The sequence below is a fragment of the Schistocerca serialis genome, chromosome 5 (assembly GCF_023864345.2).
Source record: "Schistocerca serialis cubense isolate TAMUIC-IGC-003099 chromosome 5, iqSchSeri2.2, whole genome shotgun sequence".
NCBI classification, from domain to species: Eukaryota; Metazoa; Arthropoda; class Insecta; order Orthoptera; family Acrididae; genus Schistocerca; species Schistocerca serialis.
In genome coordinates, this window is record NC_064642.1 from 239606631 (window position 1) to 239626674 (window position 20044).

General features: G+C 44.0%; 1 non-coding gene across 1 annotated transcript; it reads right to left on the bottom strand.

The window, feature by feature from the left end:
• Positions 1–2205: 2205 nt before the first annotated feature.
• Positions 2206–2279, bottom strand: Trnat-ugu (transfer RNA threonine (anticodon UGU)). Its single transcript has one exon. It is a non-coding gene; the product is annotated as a tRNA-Thr (tRNA).
• Positions 2280–20044: the final 17765 nt, after the last annotated feature.

Here is a 20044-nt window from a genome sequence, read left to right on the forward strand (position 1 = left end):
AACGGTAAGGAAAGGAGATCCACATTTTAGAAGTCGAGATGAGTAAGGTATTAAGAACAGGGATGAATGGTAAATCACTCCAGTATCAATGTGGTGTTCTTAAAATATGGTGGTGACAAAATTGTGAACGTAATAACAGTGTTATTAAAAATGTTACATGGAGATTTAATTGCCAAGGAAATGAAGCTAGGATATGTCAATATCATATTTAAGAAACGGGACCGCAAAATGTTCGAACTATCGAGGAATTTGTGTAATAAACATATTAACGAGAATTTTCGGGAAAATAATTAAAAACAAGCTTGAAAAAAATTTTCAATCCCGGGAAGAACAATGTGGCTTCGCAGCTGGTAGATCATACACAGACCATATTTTCACATTGGGACAGATCTTAGAGAATCATAGGGAAAAATCAGAAAACATCGGATTAATTTTCGTAGATTTACAAAAAGCATATAGTACTTTCCCGAGAGAACTATGCTGGAGAGCATTACATTTGGAGAACATAAAGGGTCCTTTAATTAAAGTAATATTAGAAATATAAAAGGATAACATATGTCAAGCGAAAGTCGGAAATACAGTTTCACAGAAATTTAGAACAAACAAGGTTCTATTACAAGGCTACCCCACGTCACCAACATTATTTAAAATGACTTTAAGACATAGTATCGTAAATCCTGTAGGTTGGGGGCTGGAAATTAGATGGAGTATTTTTACATTACCAACTATTTACTGATGATCAAATAGTTATAGCACTAAAAGGGAAGGATACAACTTATACATGTAATCAATTAGCAGTGGAATACAGAAACTGAGCATTGAAGATTAATTATCATAACACAGAATATCTTACTAATGGTCCACATGACTTACACATAGAGGGAAAGAGAATTAAGCTCAGTACTTTCTATAATTTGGACTCAGTTTCCGAGATGTAGAGAAAATCAAAGGTCGAAGTTAATAAAAGAATTAGCGATGGAAGGAAGGTCACTGGGGTGGTCAACTCAATCTTATGTAGTAGAAATGTAATAAACCGAGCCAAAAAATTATATATAAATCGATACTAGAGAATATAGTCACGCACGGAGTAGAGACACGGACTAAAATCTGAAACACATAAAAAATTGCAAGCAGTAGAAATGGACTTCTGGAGAAGGTCTGTAAGAATTTCTAGAAAAGAGAAAATAAGAAACGACGAAATAACAAGAGAATGGAAGTAAGAGAAAAAAATACATGAAGTGATGGATAGAAGGAAGTTACAGTGGTACGGCCATATGAGAAGAATGGGGGAAGCCAGAAAACCGAAGAGGATCCTGGATTGGGAACCAGAGGGAAAGAAGAGAAAAGGACGCCCTATGATCACCTGGGCCCAAAATGCAGAATTAAGAATGAGAAGCCTTGGTGCAGAGGAAGAAGATACCAAAGATCGAAACACCTGGAAGACGTACTGAGAAGATAAATTAAGATCTTATGCAACAGATGTAATAATGTCTGGGTATTTGTTATGAGGAAAAAAACTTTGAAAAGAGCAAAACCTCAATAAATAAATAACAATAAGTTAGAACAGTACTGTAGTACGCTTAAAACGATCTGTTGTACACATTACTGGCAGTGCTTGATTAAGAACTGCATCATCACTATTTTTATAGTGATTGAAGGTAGGCGTAAAACTATTAAGACAGAAATTCCACAGAAGTGATATCCTGATAAGAAACTACTTCCCGAGGGACATTTTATTGTCTTGTGGTATTTTAGGGAATGGAAAGTTTCAACCTCAGGCGACACAGTCGTCGCAGAATTTACACAGACGAAGCCGCCAAAGTTACTGTTCTCGTTTCTGTTGTAATGAACCCAGACCTGAGTACACGACGGCCCGAACAGGAGATTGCTTTCCTATAAGTGTACATGGCATTCCAGCATGTCACCAGTTCCACCCTTATCATGCTCACTGACACCAGAAATCGCCTGGGAATGATTTCCAGAATCATTTACAACTCTGCCAGTGGGCACAGCAGTAAATCCTCACGAATTACAACTTCTCCAATGTTGTTTTCAGCGATTAATGTCCCTTCTCAAACAATGGACAGGTAAATACAAAGAGTGTCCATTATTGTCCTATAAATATTCGATGGTATTACAATTAAATGAACACCCTCAGCTGCTTACAGGCGTTGACATACGTCGACGGGGACAGATGAAAATGTGTGCCCCGACCGGGACTCGAACCCGGGATCTCCTGCTTACATGGCAGACGCTCTATCCATCTGAGCTACCGAGGACACAGAGAATAGTGCGAATGCAGGGATTTATCTCTGGCACGCCTCCCGCGAAACCCACATTCTCAACATATTGTCCCGCACTACATTCGTAGTGCCCCCCGCCGATTATACACATTACTCGCGGCGCGTTGCCGATTCCCGTAAGAGTTCGGGCACAGTGTGTGCATTCGCACAGAAGAAGAAGATGGTCAAGTGGCCGGTGAGCCTTAACTATATATATACTAAGATGGTATTTGTTCTTTCGGACATATAACATCTTTATATATATATATATATTCGATGGGATTCATGACGGGCGATCTGGGTGCCAAAACATTCTCTACAATTATCCAGAATGTTCTTCAAACGAATCGCGAATAGTTGTGGCCCAGTGAGATGCCGCACTGTCATCCAAAAGAGTTACATCGTTGTTTCGGAACATGAGTACATGAATGGCCCCAAGTAGCCGAACATAACCATTTGACATCAATGATCGGTTCAATTGGACCACGGGATCCAATTCTTCCATGCAAACACAGTCCACACCGTCTTGGAGCCACAACCAGCTTTCACGGTACGTTGTTGACAACTTGGGTCCATGGCTTCGTTGGACCTACGCCACACTCGAAACCTACCATCAGCTCTTACCAATTGAAGTTGGGACTCATCTCAGCAGGCCACACTTTTCCAGGGTCCAACCGTTATGGTCACGAGCTCAGGAGAGGCTTCGCAGGCGTTGTCGTGCTGTTAGCAAACTCACTCCCTTCGGTAGTCTGCTGCTGTAACCCATTAGCGTCAAATTTCGCCACTCGGCCATGACGGATAGCTTCGTCGTACATCCAACAATGATACCTGCGGTTATTTCATGCTTTGCTGCTTGTCGCTTAGCGCTGACAACACTATGCAATCGCCACCTCCGGTAGTTAAATGAAGGACTTCGGCCACTGCGATACCCGTCTTTAGAAGAAATGGCTGAAATTTCGTATTCTCGGCACACTCTTGACACTGTGGGCCTCGGAATATTGAATTCTCTATTTCCGAAATGGAATGTTCCATACACCTAGCTTCCACTACTATTCTGCGTTCAAAGTCTTAATTCCCATGGTGTGGCCATCATCACCTAAGCATCAATGACAGCTCCGCCAATGCTCTGCCCATTTATATCTTGTGTATATCGTCATCTGTATATGTGCTTATCGTTATCCCATGATTTTTTCACCTCAGTGTATGTACAAAGTGTCCCATTTGAATAATAAATTACAACTAATGAAATGCTTTCATTTACTGTTTGGAAAGCTACGTAAATTCTCAGAAGATAGTGGAGTTCGAGACCTACAGATGTAATTTGATCTGTGTATAACACTTTTCACTTTCTGTATTTTTTTACTGAATAAACTTCTGGTTTGTAATTAAGCTGTTCTTTGCTCCTCAACTTCAGTAAACATTTAATATATGAGAATACCTATGACTATGATTCATTAATGGGTATATGTTTTCCAGAAAGTTAAACAATAATATTTAGCGAGTGTTAGGTTAACTGATGACCGCAACACTTAAATGCTACAGAAAATGGAAAACACTCAAAGATGACGGAAGGCAAAGTTCACTAGCTTGGGGCCCACAGGCACCGCAAAGAGCTCACGAAACTTATTGGGGTTCGGGATGCATGAAGTGAATTGAGTCCACATACAGAACGAAGTCGGCCTTGGCTGAATCTAGCTAAACAATAGGCAAATTATCACTCGCGAGATTCCCGTAAAAATGCTTCTGGCAAATCATGTAACAATTCTAGAAACTACTTAACATGAAAAAATGACTAGCCCTCTTCCAAATTCACACTCCAAGTGCATTTATCAGTGGGATTTCGTATTCCCCTAACTGCGATTGCCAAATCTGAACCAATATTCAACCTGCCCCAAATCGGTGGGCAGAGACAGAAAAACAAACTTGATGGGGTCGAACTGGCCAATCGACAAAGCGAATCTACAGTCGTATCAGGAATTTCCCCCACTCAGAAGATATCAGTCAACATCTGGTTGCTGTTTTCAAAGCTTCCCACCGACTCTACGTCTAAAATTTGAACAACTGTTTTACTTACGCGTGAGTCTGAAGGAACCAACCGCGGGGCTACGTGTTAAAAAAAGGACAAACTGGCAGCCTCGGAGACTTAAACCCAACTGCCATTGTCAGGCCCTGCTAAATGACCAAACTGAGACAGTCAACGTTAATTTACGAATGCGCATGAGTTTTCAATTTCACTCACATCCACATTTAGGAAATGTAGCTAATGGTACAAGGGATGCAGAATTTCAGCCGTAATAAAAATTAGAATAAAAATCAATCAGGTTGGTTCACAGTGTGATCTCTGCCCTGGGATGATGAAACATCTGAAAGCCACGCGGTTTGAGGCGCTATGTCACGGATGAGCGGCCCTCCCGCCGGAGTTTCGAGTCATCTCTCGGGCATTGTGTGTGTTGTTCTTAGCATAAATTAGTTTAAGTAATGTGTAAATCTAGGGACCGATGACCTCAGCAGTTTGGTCCCTTAGGAATTCCATCTGAGAGATGATAATGCCGAACTGCATTGTGAAGACCTGGTGGAGGAGTAACTGCCTACGAACTCACACACATTTGAACATCTCTGAACATTTGAAAATCTGAAAAAATATAGGAAAAAACAATTACAATCGGGCACAACAACATTACTAAATAGCACAAAAGATTATTGAGTGCCGACGATCGGTTCTTCCCGTGAACCATTCCCAACTGGAACGGGAAAGAGGGAAAGCGACAGTGGGTACACGAAGCACCATCCGCCACACACAGTAAGTTGGCTTGCGGAGTACAGATTTAGATTTAAATGTTCAGACGAAGGCAGTATGGAAGTTCGACGATTTTGGTGCTCACCATCATGTGTGAACCCCAGAGGCTCTGTTTCTGCTTAGGAACGAATTTTGGTTTCCCCCCGTCTGTACATCTGACACACCCTTGGGAGATGTTATCACTCAGGTGATGTTTTTGGGATGGATGAACATGCTAAAGTATATGTTATCGCCTGGGACAGTATCGCATTATGAACACATTTGCCCCTGTATGTGACCTCCAGCGCTGACTTGCAGCAGACTACGTGATTTTGTGTGTGTGTGTGTGTGTGTGTGTGTGCGCGCGCGCGAGCGCGCGCGCTAATGTTTCGATACCTGACTTCCATCTGAGAGATGATAATGCCGTACTGCATTGTGAACACCTGGTGGATGAGTAACTGCCTACGAACGCTTGGTGTGTCTAATGGTAATATAATCTTTCTCCAGACTTAAATTAGGTTCTACATGCGTGGGGAGGTCTCTAGGCTGAAAGACCGTAGCCCTAAAAGCGTCACGATGGGTCATTGTTGATGTCATCGGGAGACATTATTGCTGGTCATCCTACTTAGACTGATTCTCAGTACTGGGAGCTGTTGGACATCCGTCACTTCCTTCCGAGGTCATTCATACATTATGAACTTCTGTATACTACTACCAGAGCCGGCCGCGGTGGTCTCGCGGTTCTAGGCGCTCAGTCAGGAACCGCGCGACTGCTACGGTCGCAGGTTCGAATCCTGCCTCGGGCATGGATGTGTGTGACGTCCTTAGGTTAGTTAGGTTTAATTAGTTCTAAGTTCTAGGGGACTGATGACCACAGATGTTAAGTCCCATAGTGCTTAGAGCCATTTGAACCACTACCAGAGAGCCAGTACATCTGTTAAGTACTACCCACGAGGATTGGCCACTTTGCCGGTGTACCTTGTATTATGTTAAGTGAAGGTAGTGGAGGCGGTGGTGGTGGGGGAGGGGGGGGGAAAGGAAAGGAAAACGAAAGGAAAGGGAGGGGAAGGGAAGGAACTGATGATTAAGCTGTATTGGGATTTTATGCTGGAACTGCGGCAACGAAAGAAACTGTATGCCGGGCTAGAACTCGAAAGTGGGATTTCCTGTTTACTAAGCAATTGCATTAGTCACTGCGCCACTCGGAGACAATATTAACCGCAAATGTGTGGACTATGTTTGCACACTCCCTGGCCGACCACATTGCCGCCGCTTATCCCCATTTTCCATCCATCTCCATTCTCGCTAATTTTAGATTCCCGTTGGAGGCCGAACGTAATTGTGCATCTGCACAGCCCATCAAGATGTATCAGTTATATGTGACCTGACACAGTGGTTACGGTTACTACAAGCCACACCACAAGTTGGGAAACGGGGCCAAATTTCTAATAGTTTACTGTCGAGTTGAGATTTTCACACACAAATGTTTTATTCATATCTTACAGAAACTAACAGTACGGCAATAAATAACCTTTTAAACACGCCGTTAACGGCAATCAAATCATTTATAGCAATACAACAATTTAAAAAAATCCCTTTAAAAAAGAAAATAGAAGCACCAGTATGGCAATCAACAACCTTTCAAAACACGCCGCTAACGGCAATCAAGTCATTTACAGCAATGCAACAGTTTAAAATTTTCTTCTAAAAAACGGCAATCCAGTCATTTATAGCAATACAACAGCTTAAATTAAAAAAAAAAAACAGACAGAAGCTAACAGTACGACAATAACATCCTTTCAAAACACGCCGCTAACGGCAATCAAGTAATTTATAGCAATACCACAATTTAAAAAATTTCTTTAAAAAAAAACAACACAGAAGCTGACAGTACGGTAATAACAGCCTTTCAAAACACGCCGCTAACGGCAATCAAGTAATTTATAGCAATACAACAGTTTTAAAAAGAAATTTAAAGAACATTAGTAAACAGGCTGATAAAGTAAATACAGAACATTGTTAATAAAGTACGGTGAGGTAGTGAAGCTACCAACACCGCCATTTAAAAAAAAAAATCAAAGGTCTCAGCAAACACACGATTATTGGCAATAAAGGAATGGAGGAATTTAAAAAGTTTTTAAACAAAAGTGTCCTGGAATATCATTAGAACATAACAGATATGACGGACGTGTAAGCCGGCCACAAATCACCCACTCAGGGATGCTCAGGGTAGGCAGAATACTGACCAATTTAAATACGCCCGTAAACACAATTGCCACTCTCAGGCTGGTCACTGCATCGACTTTTAGCCAGCGTAAACTTGTAATAAGATGGCTTAACTTGCTGACAGAATTGGAGCTAACCTTGTGCAAGGAAACATTACACCACACAGTCTTGAATGAGCGACCACATGATCAACCAACAAAAAGCATGAATTTACTCATAACACACGACAGAATAGCGAAACAATTAAACTGCCAAAACTAAACCTCCCATCGGACAGTAACGAGAGGAGGAGGAGGAAAGATCACTGTCTTCAATTACACCGGTGCCGGGTACAGGAAACCCGATCGCCGGAGGCCACAAGGCAGAAGAGACACTGGTTACGCAAACTTATTACTTAATGATTAAACCTTCCACTAACGTAACTTGCAATTATGCTCGAACATGCAGTACACGACCCCCGATGGCAAGGATCCACACATCCGACCGCACACGCGTCGCCAGTGTACCCAACACGCCACGGTCACGCGACAACACGCTCTGTCACCGGAGTTCACGTCTTCTCTGCAACGTGGACGGGTAGTGACCGCTCCTTCATGTTAGGTGCCTTCTTTTTAAACTCCAGTGTTGAAACGGAGGACTTAAAGAAGCTTGTTAACGTCCCACCAAGGAGAAATGAACAGCAACTACTCGTGGGGCGATTCTGCTTACAACCAACCCGCGGGGAGCTCTTCCGTCAACTCCCCGCTCGTTACACACAACCGACATACATCACGTGGCGACTCGGTACAACCGACCACGCCTGCTTCGCGCTGGAGAGCCACACTGCCCTCCCGTGTCCACCACACTCTCTGGGCGAGCACCCCCTACTTCCGCGCCACCACACGAAGTTACCACCGGTCAAAGATCTCACTTCCTCCATAGCAGTTTCCCGGAAGCAAAAACGCAGATATCGATAGCAGAGAGAAAAGACAACCAAGCAGCCACTTAATGACAGACAACATATCAAACAAACGTGTCAGGGGAAGAAAAGGAAAACCAATGCAATTTAAACACAAGGTGTAGCACGAGTCGATACACGGCTCATTATGAATGTGTGACGGCTGTTCTTTCTTACATGTCTGAATAAACAGACCCCACGCATTCATAAAGATGTAACCTGTACTGTCATAACTCGCCATGTCACCACGACAATTTTTCAGGGCACACGTTATGACAGACGTGATAGATTCTCTAACTTGCCGAACCTAGTGCCATGTGTAGTCTTCCAGACACTGCGGGATGGGATACGATGGAGAGGCGATCAGAAGGAGTCCGCCGGCAGTCCCCTGCCCTGGTGGCCTGCTGGCTTTGTCGCCTGCTGCTGCTGACACCGTGAAGGGGGCTCGGGACGCCGCGACGTTGCGTCACGCAGACTGCAGCCATCAGCCAGATGAGCAGAGGCTCCTTTGTCTTGTGTCCCGCGGGCTTTACTGCGCCACCCGCTGCGCTGCTGTTATGCACACAGCTTTGTCTCTCGCCGGCAAGGAGTCCGCAAATAGGTGCAGACCGATGACGGCTGCAGTTCGCAGATCTCCAGGCAAATTCGCCTACACGTACAAGATGCAGCGGTAACTTGTAGCAATTGGTACTTTGGTCGTGCGGACAACAGATAACTAGTCAGCGTCCTGTGTGAGACATACCTCCGGGAAATCTCCGATGACCGAATATGAATGCTTTAAACCAGCTGTTGAGTCTCTCGTTTCGAGGAAACTACACTGGACACATAATTTTGTCAGAGTTTCTTTCCTTACGTTTTCCTGGGTAAGCTGTGGGAGAAACGCTATGTAGCCAATTTTGTTTCTTCCATGTAACTGGTACTGTGTAAGAGTTGGTCTCACCATTGCTTCCATAAGAGCAGGGGCGACCAAGATTTCGGCGATCAGGAGGTGCGTGATGAACGACTGCCAAAGCGCTCAGCGACTGTTGACATTTCCCCTCACCGCCACGCTACGTTTTCTCGCGACGAGGAGGGGGGGAGAGGGAAACCGTGAACGCGCCGCATTAATGGGTTGGGTTGGGTTGTTTGGGGGAAGAGATCAAACAGCGAGGTCATCGGTCTCATCGGATTAGAGAAGGAAGTCGGCCATGCCCCTTCGAAGGAACCATCCCGGCATTTGCCTGGAGCGATTTAGGGAAATCACGGGAAACCTAAATTAGGATGGCCGGCCTCGGGAACATTAATGGCAGTGCAGCACACTGCATATTATCTGATTCTGTGTTTCACATTTCTAAACAACACAGATAACAAACAAAACAAATTTTTAGTATTATTAAATTATTTTTGGCTCTCTGAAGACATAATACACACATCAAAAGAAATTTTGTTCCGGAACCTGTTCAGAAAATTGGAATAAAGATCAACATAAACATCATTTCCGCCCTTTTTATTGCTCTTGAAAATCACACATTGCATCTTGTCCCACCATACAGCGAGACCATCAGAGTGGTGGTCCAGATTGCTGTACACACCGGTATCTCTAACACCCAGAAGCACGTCCTCTTGCGTTGATGCATGCCTGTAGTCGTCGTGTCATACTATCCACAAGTTCATCAATGCACTGTTGGTCCAGATTATCCCACTCCTCAACGGCGACTTGGTGTAGATCCTTCAGAGTGGTTGGTGGGTCAAGTCGTCCACAAAAGGCCCTTTTCAATCTATCCTAGGCATGTTCGTTAAGGTTCATGTCTGCAGAACATGCTGGCCACTCTAGTCGAGCGATGTCGTTATCCTGAAGGAAGTCATTCACAAGATATGCACAATGGGGGCGCGAATTGTCGTCCATGAGGACGTATGGTTCAAATGGCTCTGAGCACTATGGGACTTAACTTCTGAGGTCATCAGTCCCCTAGAACTTAGAACTACTTAAACCTAACTAACCTAAGGACATCATACACATCCATGCTTGAGGCGGGATTCGAACCTGCGACCGTAACGATCGCGCCGTTTCAGACTGTAGCGCCTAGAACCGATCGGCCACCCCGGCCGGCGAGGACGTATGCCTCACCAATATGCTGCCAGTATGGTTGCACTATTGCCGGAGGACGACATTCACGTACAGCGCCTTCCATGACCACCAGCGGCGTACGTCGGCCCCACATAATGCCACCCCAAAACAGCATGAAGCCTGCACTTTGCTGCACTCGGTGGACAGTGTGTCTAACGCGTTCAGCCTGACCGCGTTGCCTCCAAACAAGTCTCCACGATTGTCTGGTTGAAGGCATATGCAGCACTCATCGGTGAAGAGAAGGTGATGCCAATGCTGAGCGGTCCATTCAGCATGTTCTTGGGCCCATCTGTACCGCGTTGCATGAAGATGGACGTCGCCATGTACGTCGGAAGTGAAGTTGTTCATCATGCAGCGTATTGCGCACAGTTTGAGTCGTAACACGACGTCCTGTGGCTACACGAAAAGCATTATTCAACATGTTGGCGTTGCTTTCATGGTTCCTCCGAGCCAGAATCCGTAGGTAGCGGTCATCCACTGCAGTAGTAGCCCTTGGGCGGCCTGAGCGAGGCATATCATCGACAGTTCCTGTCTCTATGTATCTCCTCCATGTCCGAACAACATCGCTTTGGTTCACTCCGTGACGCCTGGACACTTCCCTTGTTGAGACCCCTTCCTGGCAGAAGGTAACCATGCGGATACGGTATCGACTGTCTAGGCATGGTTGAACTACAGACAACACGAGCCGTGTACCTTCTTCTTGGTGGAATGACTGGAACTAACCGGCTGTCGGATACAACTCCGTCTAATTGGTGATGCTCATGCATGATTGTTTACATCTTTGGGAGGGTTTAGTGACATCTCTGAACAGTCAAAGGGACTGTATCTGTGATATAATATCCACAGACAACTTCTATCTTCAGGAATTCTGGGAACTGGGGTGCTGCAAAACTTTTTGTGATGTGTGTATATTAAATAAGAGTTTATATATTATAAAATTGCACTCCATTAGGTACACTCATATTCAGAAGCAACGAAAGACATTGAAGGACTATAGATAGGACTTTCATATTCACATGACATGTACAGTCGTGCTCAAAAGTATCCGAACGACCTGAATTGCATTTCGCCTGATTCGCATGCAACCCACTTAACGCAGCTGTCTAGCAGGTCCTGTAATCGCTCCTCGGTACAGACGTTTGACTATTGAAAATGGTTCCAACAAGTCACCACCAGAAAACACTGCCCTGTATCGCAATACCTCAAGATGTAAAGTTATACCACATACTACAAATATCAGGGAACACCTTATCACAGATACGACTGTCCTTAAGGCTTGTAAGCTCACATTTATTACAATAGATGACATACCTGAAATGTTATAACTCTCATTATTACGTCAGATAGGTAATGCACGTAGTAAGTTCGTCGTATTCATGATTTCCTCTTCAGAGTAACATACCGTGCTTATTATTTAACATAAAACGACATTAAAAATTTAAGTTATTCACGAGCAGCTAGTTCAGAATATGTATGAACTTCAAATGACACGACGAACCGTCTCGTTCTGCATATGGATTGAAACCAAGGTCATGCAGACTAAACAAAGATTTCGTGACTGACGGAAACTAACAGTCATTCCTGACTATGCATACAGAGAGTGATATACCTCCACTTTAGACAGTGTCAGTTACCAAATATCAACTTTAAATTACATAACGTAAACATTTTTAACGGACAGGAATTCCTACCCAGCATCTATTGTCCCTGTTAACGAAGTACGAGAGATGTTAAATATTGCTTCTTCACAAGTAACTTACTTGAAATGTCGTGAGATAAAGCTTTGTGTTGGACAAGGGTTCGAACCCAGAACCTAATCAGATTGTTATCGGAGCACAATCAACTGTGACATATCGGATTTTCTCGGCAGTAGCTAGATGTTTTAACTGAAATGATGAGACGAAACATTACTTTTTTCCTTCCCAGGACTCCAACCCGACACCTATCGCTGTTATATTCTACAGAAAACGATCGTTAAATATGGGTCTGTTACACCAGCAGCGACATGTGAGGATGTTTGAACAAGATATAATGCGACGAAGAGTTCAGTGCTGACTGAGAATCGAACCCCGCACATATCGTTGTTGACTACACACAAAGAGACGTCAACTACCGAATTTTTCTCCACCAGCATCCTTGAACTCACAGTTATCTCGAAAATATTTCTGTGTCTCACTGGGAGACAAAAGGGTCAGATATCGTTAGTGCTGACAACGAATGAAAATACATTAAAAATCGAAATTTTTATCCACCAGCTAATAGGTGTTCTCATGCTAGAGCTTGGTAATACACAATGAAAGCTTGCTGTGTTGCCAAATCTCAGTTACAATATCAGCAGGAAGAATACGAACCGATGTGGGCATGCAGCGGGCTGGGAAGTGACCATAGCTGGCGACTCAAACACGCTGCTGCTATGGCCTGGAATACGTAATGCGTCTGATTCGCATTTCTGTAACTAGGTTTAGGGACTGGAGCGTAGTTACTAATAATACTCAGAACTGACTGCAAACTAAGCATCATAAATCAGTAACTCTCATAGTTGTTTTTATATTTCTTTTGTAAGTGCACTCAAAGCTAAGAAACTCATTCGCTGACGTTTTCGTGCCTCACCAATAGTCGAGCACGACAAACAAATAAAAATGAAAAAAGAATGTGTGTGTGAGAGAGAGAGAAACAGAAGAGAGAGAGAGAAATAAAAAAGAATGAGACAGAGAGTAAAAAACTGTTGTAAACAAATTGAATCATGGTATTTAAAGAGACCTTTCATTAAAATGACACCTTCCACATCATTACAAAATGTCATATTCATGATCAATGGAACAAGTATTAATCTAATCTAATCCAATCTGATCCAGTCTAATCATATCATATTGCTAACCAGTCATGAACAGTCATGAATTACCGAAATTTTCACCAATATCAGTAACCAAATGTAAACTTGAAAATAAAAACGACAGTTTTTGTAATAAACCAGGACTCCAATCAGGACCCTTTCATCCCTGTTAACTAACGACGAAAGATGTCTGATATACCTCCACTCAGAGGTAACAAAGTGTGTATACATTTAAAGATGAAGCGCGTGATGTGAAGTTCTGTGACACAGATACGAACCCAACACGTAATCGAATTGTTAACTAAGTAAAATCATATGTTACTTACCGGTCTTGATTGGAGTCCTGGTTTATTACAAAAACTGTCGTTTTTTATTTTCAAGTTTACATTTGGTTACTGATATTGGTGAAAATTTCGGTAATTCATGACTGTTCATGACTGGTTAGCAATATGATATGATTAGACTGGATCAGATTGGATTAGATTAGATTAATACTTGTTCCATAGATCATGAATATGACATTTTGTAATGATGTGGAAGGTGTCATTTTAATGAAAGGTCTCTTTAAATACCATGATTCAATTTGTTTACAACAGTTTTTTACTCTCTGTCTCATTCTTTTTTATTTCTCTCTCTCTCTTCTGTTTCTCTCTCTCTCACACACACACATTCTTTTTTCATTTTTATTTGTTTGTTGTGCTCGACTACTGGTGAGGCACGAAAACGTCAGCGAATGAGTTTCTTAGCTTTGAGTGCACTTACGAAAGAAATATAAAAACAACTATGAGAGTTACTGATTTATGATGCTTAGTTTGCAGTCAGTTCTGAGTATTATTAGTAACTACGCTCCAGTCCCTAAACCTAGTTACAGAAATGCGAATCAGACGCATTACGTATTCCAGGCCATAGCAGCTGCGTGTTTGAGTCGTCAGCTATGGTCACTTCCCAGCCCGCTGCAGGCTCACGTCGGTTCGTATTCTTCCTGCTGGTATTGTAACTGAGATTTGGCAACACAGCAAGGTATATTTGGCAACTATGTGATCGACGAGTTACTTCCTGGTGTGCACGGAATTAAGCCTCAAAGTTCACTTGATTTTTCCTGTCATATCTATTGAATAGTCTGAGTTATTATCGCTTGAAGTGTAACAAATTATTGTAAATTTACGGTTTTCAGACCAGGAAAGTTGTTGCTCGTGGAAATCGCAACTAATCTCGTCCTTTAAATAGCTGTTTACAAGCTCTAGTCCCTATTGGCCTCGTAAGAGGGAACTAAAACACAAACCTTTTCTCTAGAGCTGTGGTTCTGTGCTAACCTGTGAAGTAAGCGTCTGTTATGGTTCGCGGTTCCAGTCTCGCTGACAGCAAGTTCTTTTATCCCTTCTGTGAAAGAGCTGCAAGCAGTCAAATCAAACATCAATAAGGAAATCGCAAGAAAATACTTTCGGTTCATAGTGCAATAGTGAAAAACTTACAATGCTGTGCTTCATGTAACGCCTCTTTCCACTGCTGACAAGCAAGTTTTGGGTTTCCTGAATGAGATTTTCACTCTGCAGCGGAGTGTGCGCTGATATGACACTTCCTGGCAGATTAAAACTGTATGCCAGACCGAGTCTCGAACTTGGCGACCTTTGCCATTCGTGGGCAAGTGCTCTAGAGCACTTGCCGTGAAAGGCAAAGGTCCCGAGTTCGAGTCTCGGTCTGGCACACAGTTTTAATCTGCCTGGAAGTTCCGAATTTTGAGTTTCTAGGAATACATAACTTTATTTATGAAATGGCACATTTTCATACCTCTTGAGTATGATACAGAATACCAATTAAGCACAGACTCAATCGAAATATAAGTGACTAGTATTTTACTAATTCGTGTCAATGGAGGCAAATTTGTGTTCAGATACTCAGTTTTATTAAAACAGACTTTCTTCGTAAGGTTATCATGGGTAGTTTTATTTCATTTGTTACAGTACAGTGCACAATTTTCGTAAGGTTTCTTTTAGTGTAGTTAAAACAATAGTAAACATGAGAGAGAAATTAATCATCAACGATATATGCGAATTCTCTGATATTATCTATAACAGTCTGACAATGAAAATGCACTTTATTGATTACATGCATGTAGAAAACTTGCTTTGAGTTAAAGCCGTCAAACAAGGTTTGAAGAAGAATAAAATGCCACTACCACACGACACCTAATATAGAAAATACTTTTCTGACGTATTTTGAAACGATGCGCTCTCCACATACATAATACAAAAGTTTCGAGATGCATCTGCTGCCTGGCCGTCTATTAAACCTAAAAAGAACAAAATATCGCAGAAGTTAGCCCTTTTTCCACATTCGACTATTTTGGGTTGAGAAGTGAAGGGAATTATGTTCAAAGTTCCATTAGATCGCTAACTTCAGCAGGCAGCAGAATTGCGTTGAAAAATGTAGCAGTGAATGTACTCGAACTCGCGACATCTCATCTACGGTGGGCGACGGTTACCATTACGCTACTACCTGACACATGGCTACAGCACCTCCAGAAGACAATAACAATTCCTACAGATTTCCGCATTCCACAGTGCTGTGTGATAATGCATATGGCTGGATCTAGACTTCTGAGAGACAGAGAGTTACAGTACAGCTTTTCTTTTGCACAACACGACATCTTCAACAAACAGTCAGCGCAATAGAGTAGCTCAAGTGGAAAGGAACACTTCCTGTTTAAATTTCTGCATGCTACACTGTTGGCAGTTCTGTGTAGGCGGCAGTTAGGTGATTTTATTTCGGTGATTACAAAATAGAGACGAATGTATGCACTGGGTAGCTGTGGCAGCTAGTTCATGGCGATTCGGTCAACCAAGCAAATGAATGTACTGAACCATTACAGGGAGTCTGTGTGTCAGAATGCTCATCCAGTGTGGTGCAACACCATTATGAGCAAAGGATTCGGTGGTCTGGTGGGTTGATCTGGGTTCGATTCCAACTTCTGTTGATGGTTTTTGATGGGGAGAGACAGATTCTATTCTCTTCTGGCTATGCCAAGTGAAGAAGGTATAATGGCACTGTGGTATGAAATTCACATGAAACATGATATTCCTTCTCTACCAAGTAGACGTTAGGTTGAACCACAATAAAGTCAGGTGTGGTGACATGTAGTAACTCTATCAACAGTAACCTTTCTAATACTGACATCTTGAGTTGTCGGGTGTTCTGCCAGATATCAGCGTCGTACTTGCACGATATTTCGGTCACGTAGCTCGAGACCTTCATCAGGTGCGACCTGAGACTGCTCCTCGAGTGGACCTGGTCCAGTATTTATGCCTATGGCCTTCCCCCTCCACCAACGGCTGCAGGCGCTTCCTCTGTGGTCCGCGCCCATTCCCTGTGACCTGCTGGAGCGTTGCTGCTCCGTTTTCCGTCCGCTGCGGTTCTAGGTGTTCCCTCTGCGGTCCGCGCCCACCAAACCCGCTCCTGGGGGTTTCATCTACGGTCTGGGGTACCAGGCGTTCCCCCTGCGGTCCGCGCCCGCTCACCACGACCTGTTGGAGCGTTGCCGCTCCGTTTTTCGTCCGCTGCGGCTCTGGATGTTCCCTCTGCGGTCCGCGCCCACCAGTCCCAGTTCTGGGTGTTCCATCTTCGGTCTGGTGCTCCTGGCAGTCCGTCAGGGGCTCGTTTACCATCTCCATGTCTCTGGTTCTTCTGTTTGTGTAGTGTTGCAGCTGGCCCCGTTGCTCCTTTAACAATTCCAGAGCCGGATCCCAGGCTCTGCTTAGCTGGTACCCTGTGTCACGATTCACAAGATCGTCAGCCATTTTAATCTCAATCGATTCTCTTATAACACTGTCCCAAAATCTGTGTGTGTGTGCTAGAATCTTGGTATCCTCATACTTCATGGTATGATCTAGTTCCAGACAGTGTTCAGCAATGGATGACTTAGTCACTTGTCTTAATCTAGTGTGCCTCTGATGTTCTTTGCACCTGATCTCCACAGTTCTTGTCGTCTGGCCAATGTAGGACATGCCACATTGACAAGGTATATTGTAAATCCCTGGTTTTCGTAACCCCAGGTCGTCTTTGACACTCCCCAGCAGTCCCCCGATCTTGTTGGATGGACAGAAAACACACTTGATATTGTGTTTTCGCAGGATCCTACTGATTCTGGCAGAAATAGAGCCAGCATAGGGCAGATATGCCACCTTCTTTGTTTCATCTTGGTCTTCTTCAGGAACCTGTGGTATAGTGACTGCCAGGAGCACCAGACCGAAGATGGAACACCCAGAACTGGGACTGGTGGGCGCGGACCGCAGAGGGAACATCCAGAGCCGCAGCGGACGAAAAACGGAGCGGCAACACTCCAACAGGTCGTGGTGAGCGGGCGCGGACCGCAGGGGGAACGCCTGGTACCCCAGACCGTAGATGAAACCCCCAGGAGCGGGTTTGGTGGGCGCGGACCGCAGAGGGAACACCTAGAACCGCAGCGGACGGAAAACGGAGCAGCAACGCTCCAGCAGGTCACAGGGAATGGGCGCGGACCACAGAGGAAGCGCCTGCAGCCGTTGGTGGAAGGGGAAGGCCATAGGCATAAATACTGGACCAGGTCCACTCGAGGAGCAGTCTCAGGTCGCACCTGATGAAGGTCTCGAGCTACGTGACCGAAATATCGTGCAAGTACGACGCTGATATCCGGCAGAACACCCGACAACCCAAGATGTCATTAGATCGCTGGGAAAGCCTGAAGAGTTACTTTCTAATACTGCTTATTTATTTCTAGTGACGAAACAAACGCTATGTAGGGTCACAGGTCGCTTATTCCATTTTGTATTTGAGCTTCTGTATGTCGATAAAATTCGTTCTGAACTGGGAATGCAACTCAGACCGCCCTTAACGCGGAATTTGATCCCTTCGTAACAATACAGGTCGTCTACAATTTGTTGTTTGTTCAAAACTGCAGATTCTTCAACATCTCCACACATTGCGCGTGAATGGGTTCGATTCCTAGCCAGGCAATAAAGCTTCATTATGTATTATCAAGCTCTAGCATGAGAACACCTATTTGCTGGTGGATAAAAATTTCGATTTTTAATGTATTTTCATTCGTTGTCAGCACTAACGATATCTGACCCTTTTGACTCCCAGTGAGACACAGAAATATTTTCGAGATAACTGTAAGTTCAAGGATGCTGGTGGAGAAAAATTCGGTAGCTGACGTCTCTTTGTGTGTAGTCAACAACGATATGTGCGGGGTTCGATTCCCAGTCAGCACTGAACTCTTCGTCGTATCATATCTTGTTCCAACATCCTCACATGTCGCTGCTGGTGTAACAAACCCATATTTAACGTTCGTTTTCTGTAGAATATAACAGCGATAGGTGTCGGGTTGGAGTCCTGGGAAGGAAAAAAGTAATGTTTCGTCTCATCATTTCAGTTAAAACATCTAGCTACTGCCGAGAAAATCCGATATGTCACAGTTGATTGTGCTCCGATAACAATCTGATTAGGTTCTGGGTTCGAATCCCTGTCCAACACAAAGCTTTATCTCACGGCATTTCAAGTAAGTTACTTGTGAAGAAGCAATATTTAACATCTCTCGTACTTCGTCAACACGGACAACAGATGGTGGGTAGGAATTCCTGTCCGTTAAAAATGTTTATGTTGTGTAATTTAAAGTTGATATTTGGTAACTGATACTGTCTAAAGTGGAGGTATATCACTCTCTGTATGCATAGTCAGGAATGACTGTTAGTTTCCGTCAGTCACGAAATCTTTGCTTAGTCTGCATGACCTGGGTTTGAATCCATATGCAGAACGAGACGGTTCGTCGTGTCATTTGAAGTTCATACATATTCTGAACTAGCTGCTCGAGAATAACTTAAATTTTTAATGTCGTTTTATGTTAAATAATAAGCACGGTATGTTACTCTGAAGAGGAAATCATGAATACGACGAACTTACTACGTGCATTACCTATCTGACGTAATAATGAGAGTTATAACATTTCAGGTATGTCATCTATTGTAATAAATGTGAGCTTACAAGCCTTAAGGACAGTCTTATCTGTGATAAGGTGTTCCCTGATATTTGTAGTATGTGGTATAACTTTACATCTTGAGTTATTGCGATACAGGGCAGTGTTTTCTAGTGGTGACTTGTTGGAACCATTTTCAGTAGTCAAGCGACTGTACCGAGGAGCGATTAGAGGACCTGCTAGACAACTGCGTTATGTGGGTTGCATGCGAATCAGGCGAAATGCAATTCAGGTTGTTCGGATACTTTTGAACGTGACTGTACGTTAGTATCTTCTGCAGAAATCAGAAATGATTAGTACACTCCTGGAAATGGAAAGAAGAACACATTGACACCGGTGTGTCAGACCCACCGTACTTGCTCCGGACCCTGCGAGAGGGCTGTACAAGCAATGATCACACGCACGGCACAGCGGACACACCAGGAACCGCGGTGTTGGCCGTAGAATGGCGCTAGCTGCGCAGCATTTGTGCACCGCCGTTGTCAGTGTCAGCCAGTTTGCCGTGGCATACGGAGCTCCATCGCAGTCTTTAACGTAGCATGCCGCGACAGCGTGGACGTGAACCGTATGTGCAGTTGACGGACTTTGAGCGAGGGCGTATAGTGGGCATGCGGCGTACCGCCGAATTGCTCAACACGTGGGGCGTGAGGTCTCCACAGTACATCGATGTTGTCGCCAGTGGTCGGCGGAAGGTGCACGTGCCCGTCGACCTGGGACTGGACCGCAGCGACGCACGGATGCACGCCAAGACCGTAGGATCCTACGCAGTGCCGTAGGGGACCGCACCGCCACTTCCCAGCAAATTAGGGACACTGTTGCTCCTGGGGTATCGGCGAGGACCATTCGCAACCGCCTCCATGAAGCTGGGCTACGGTC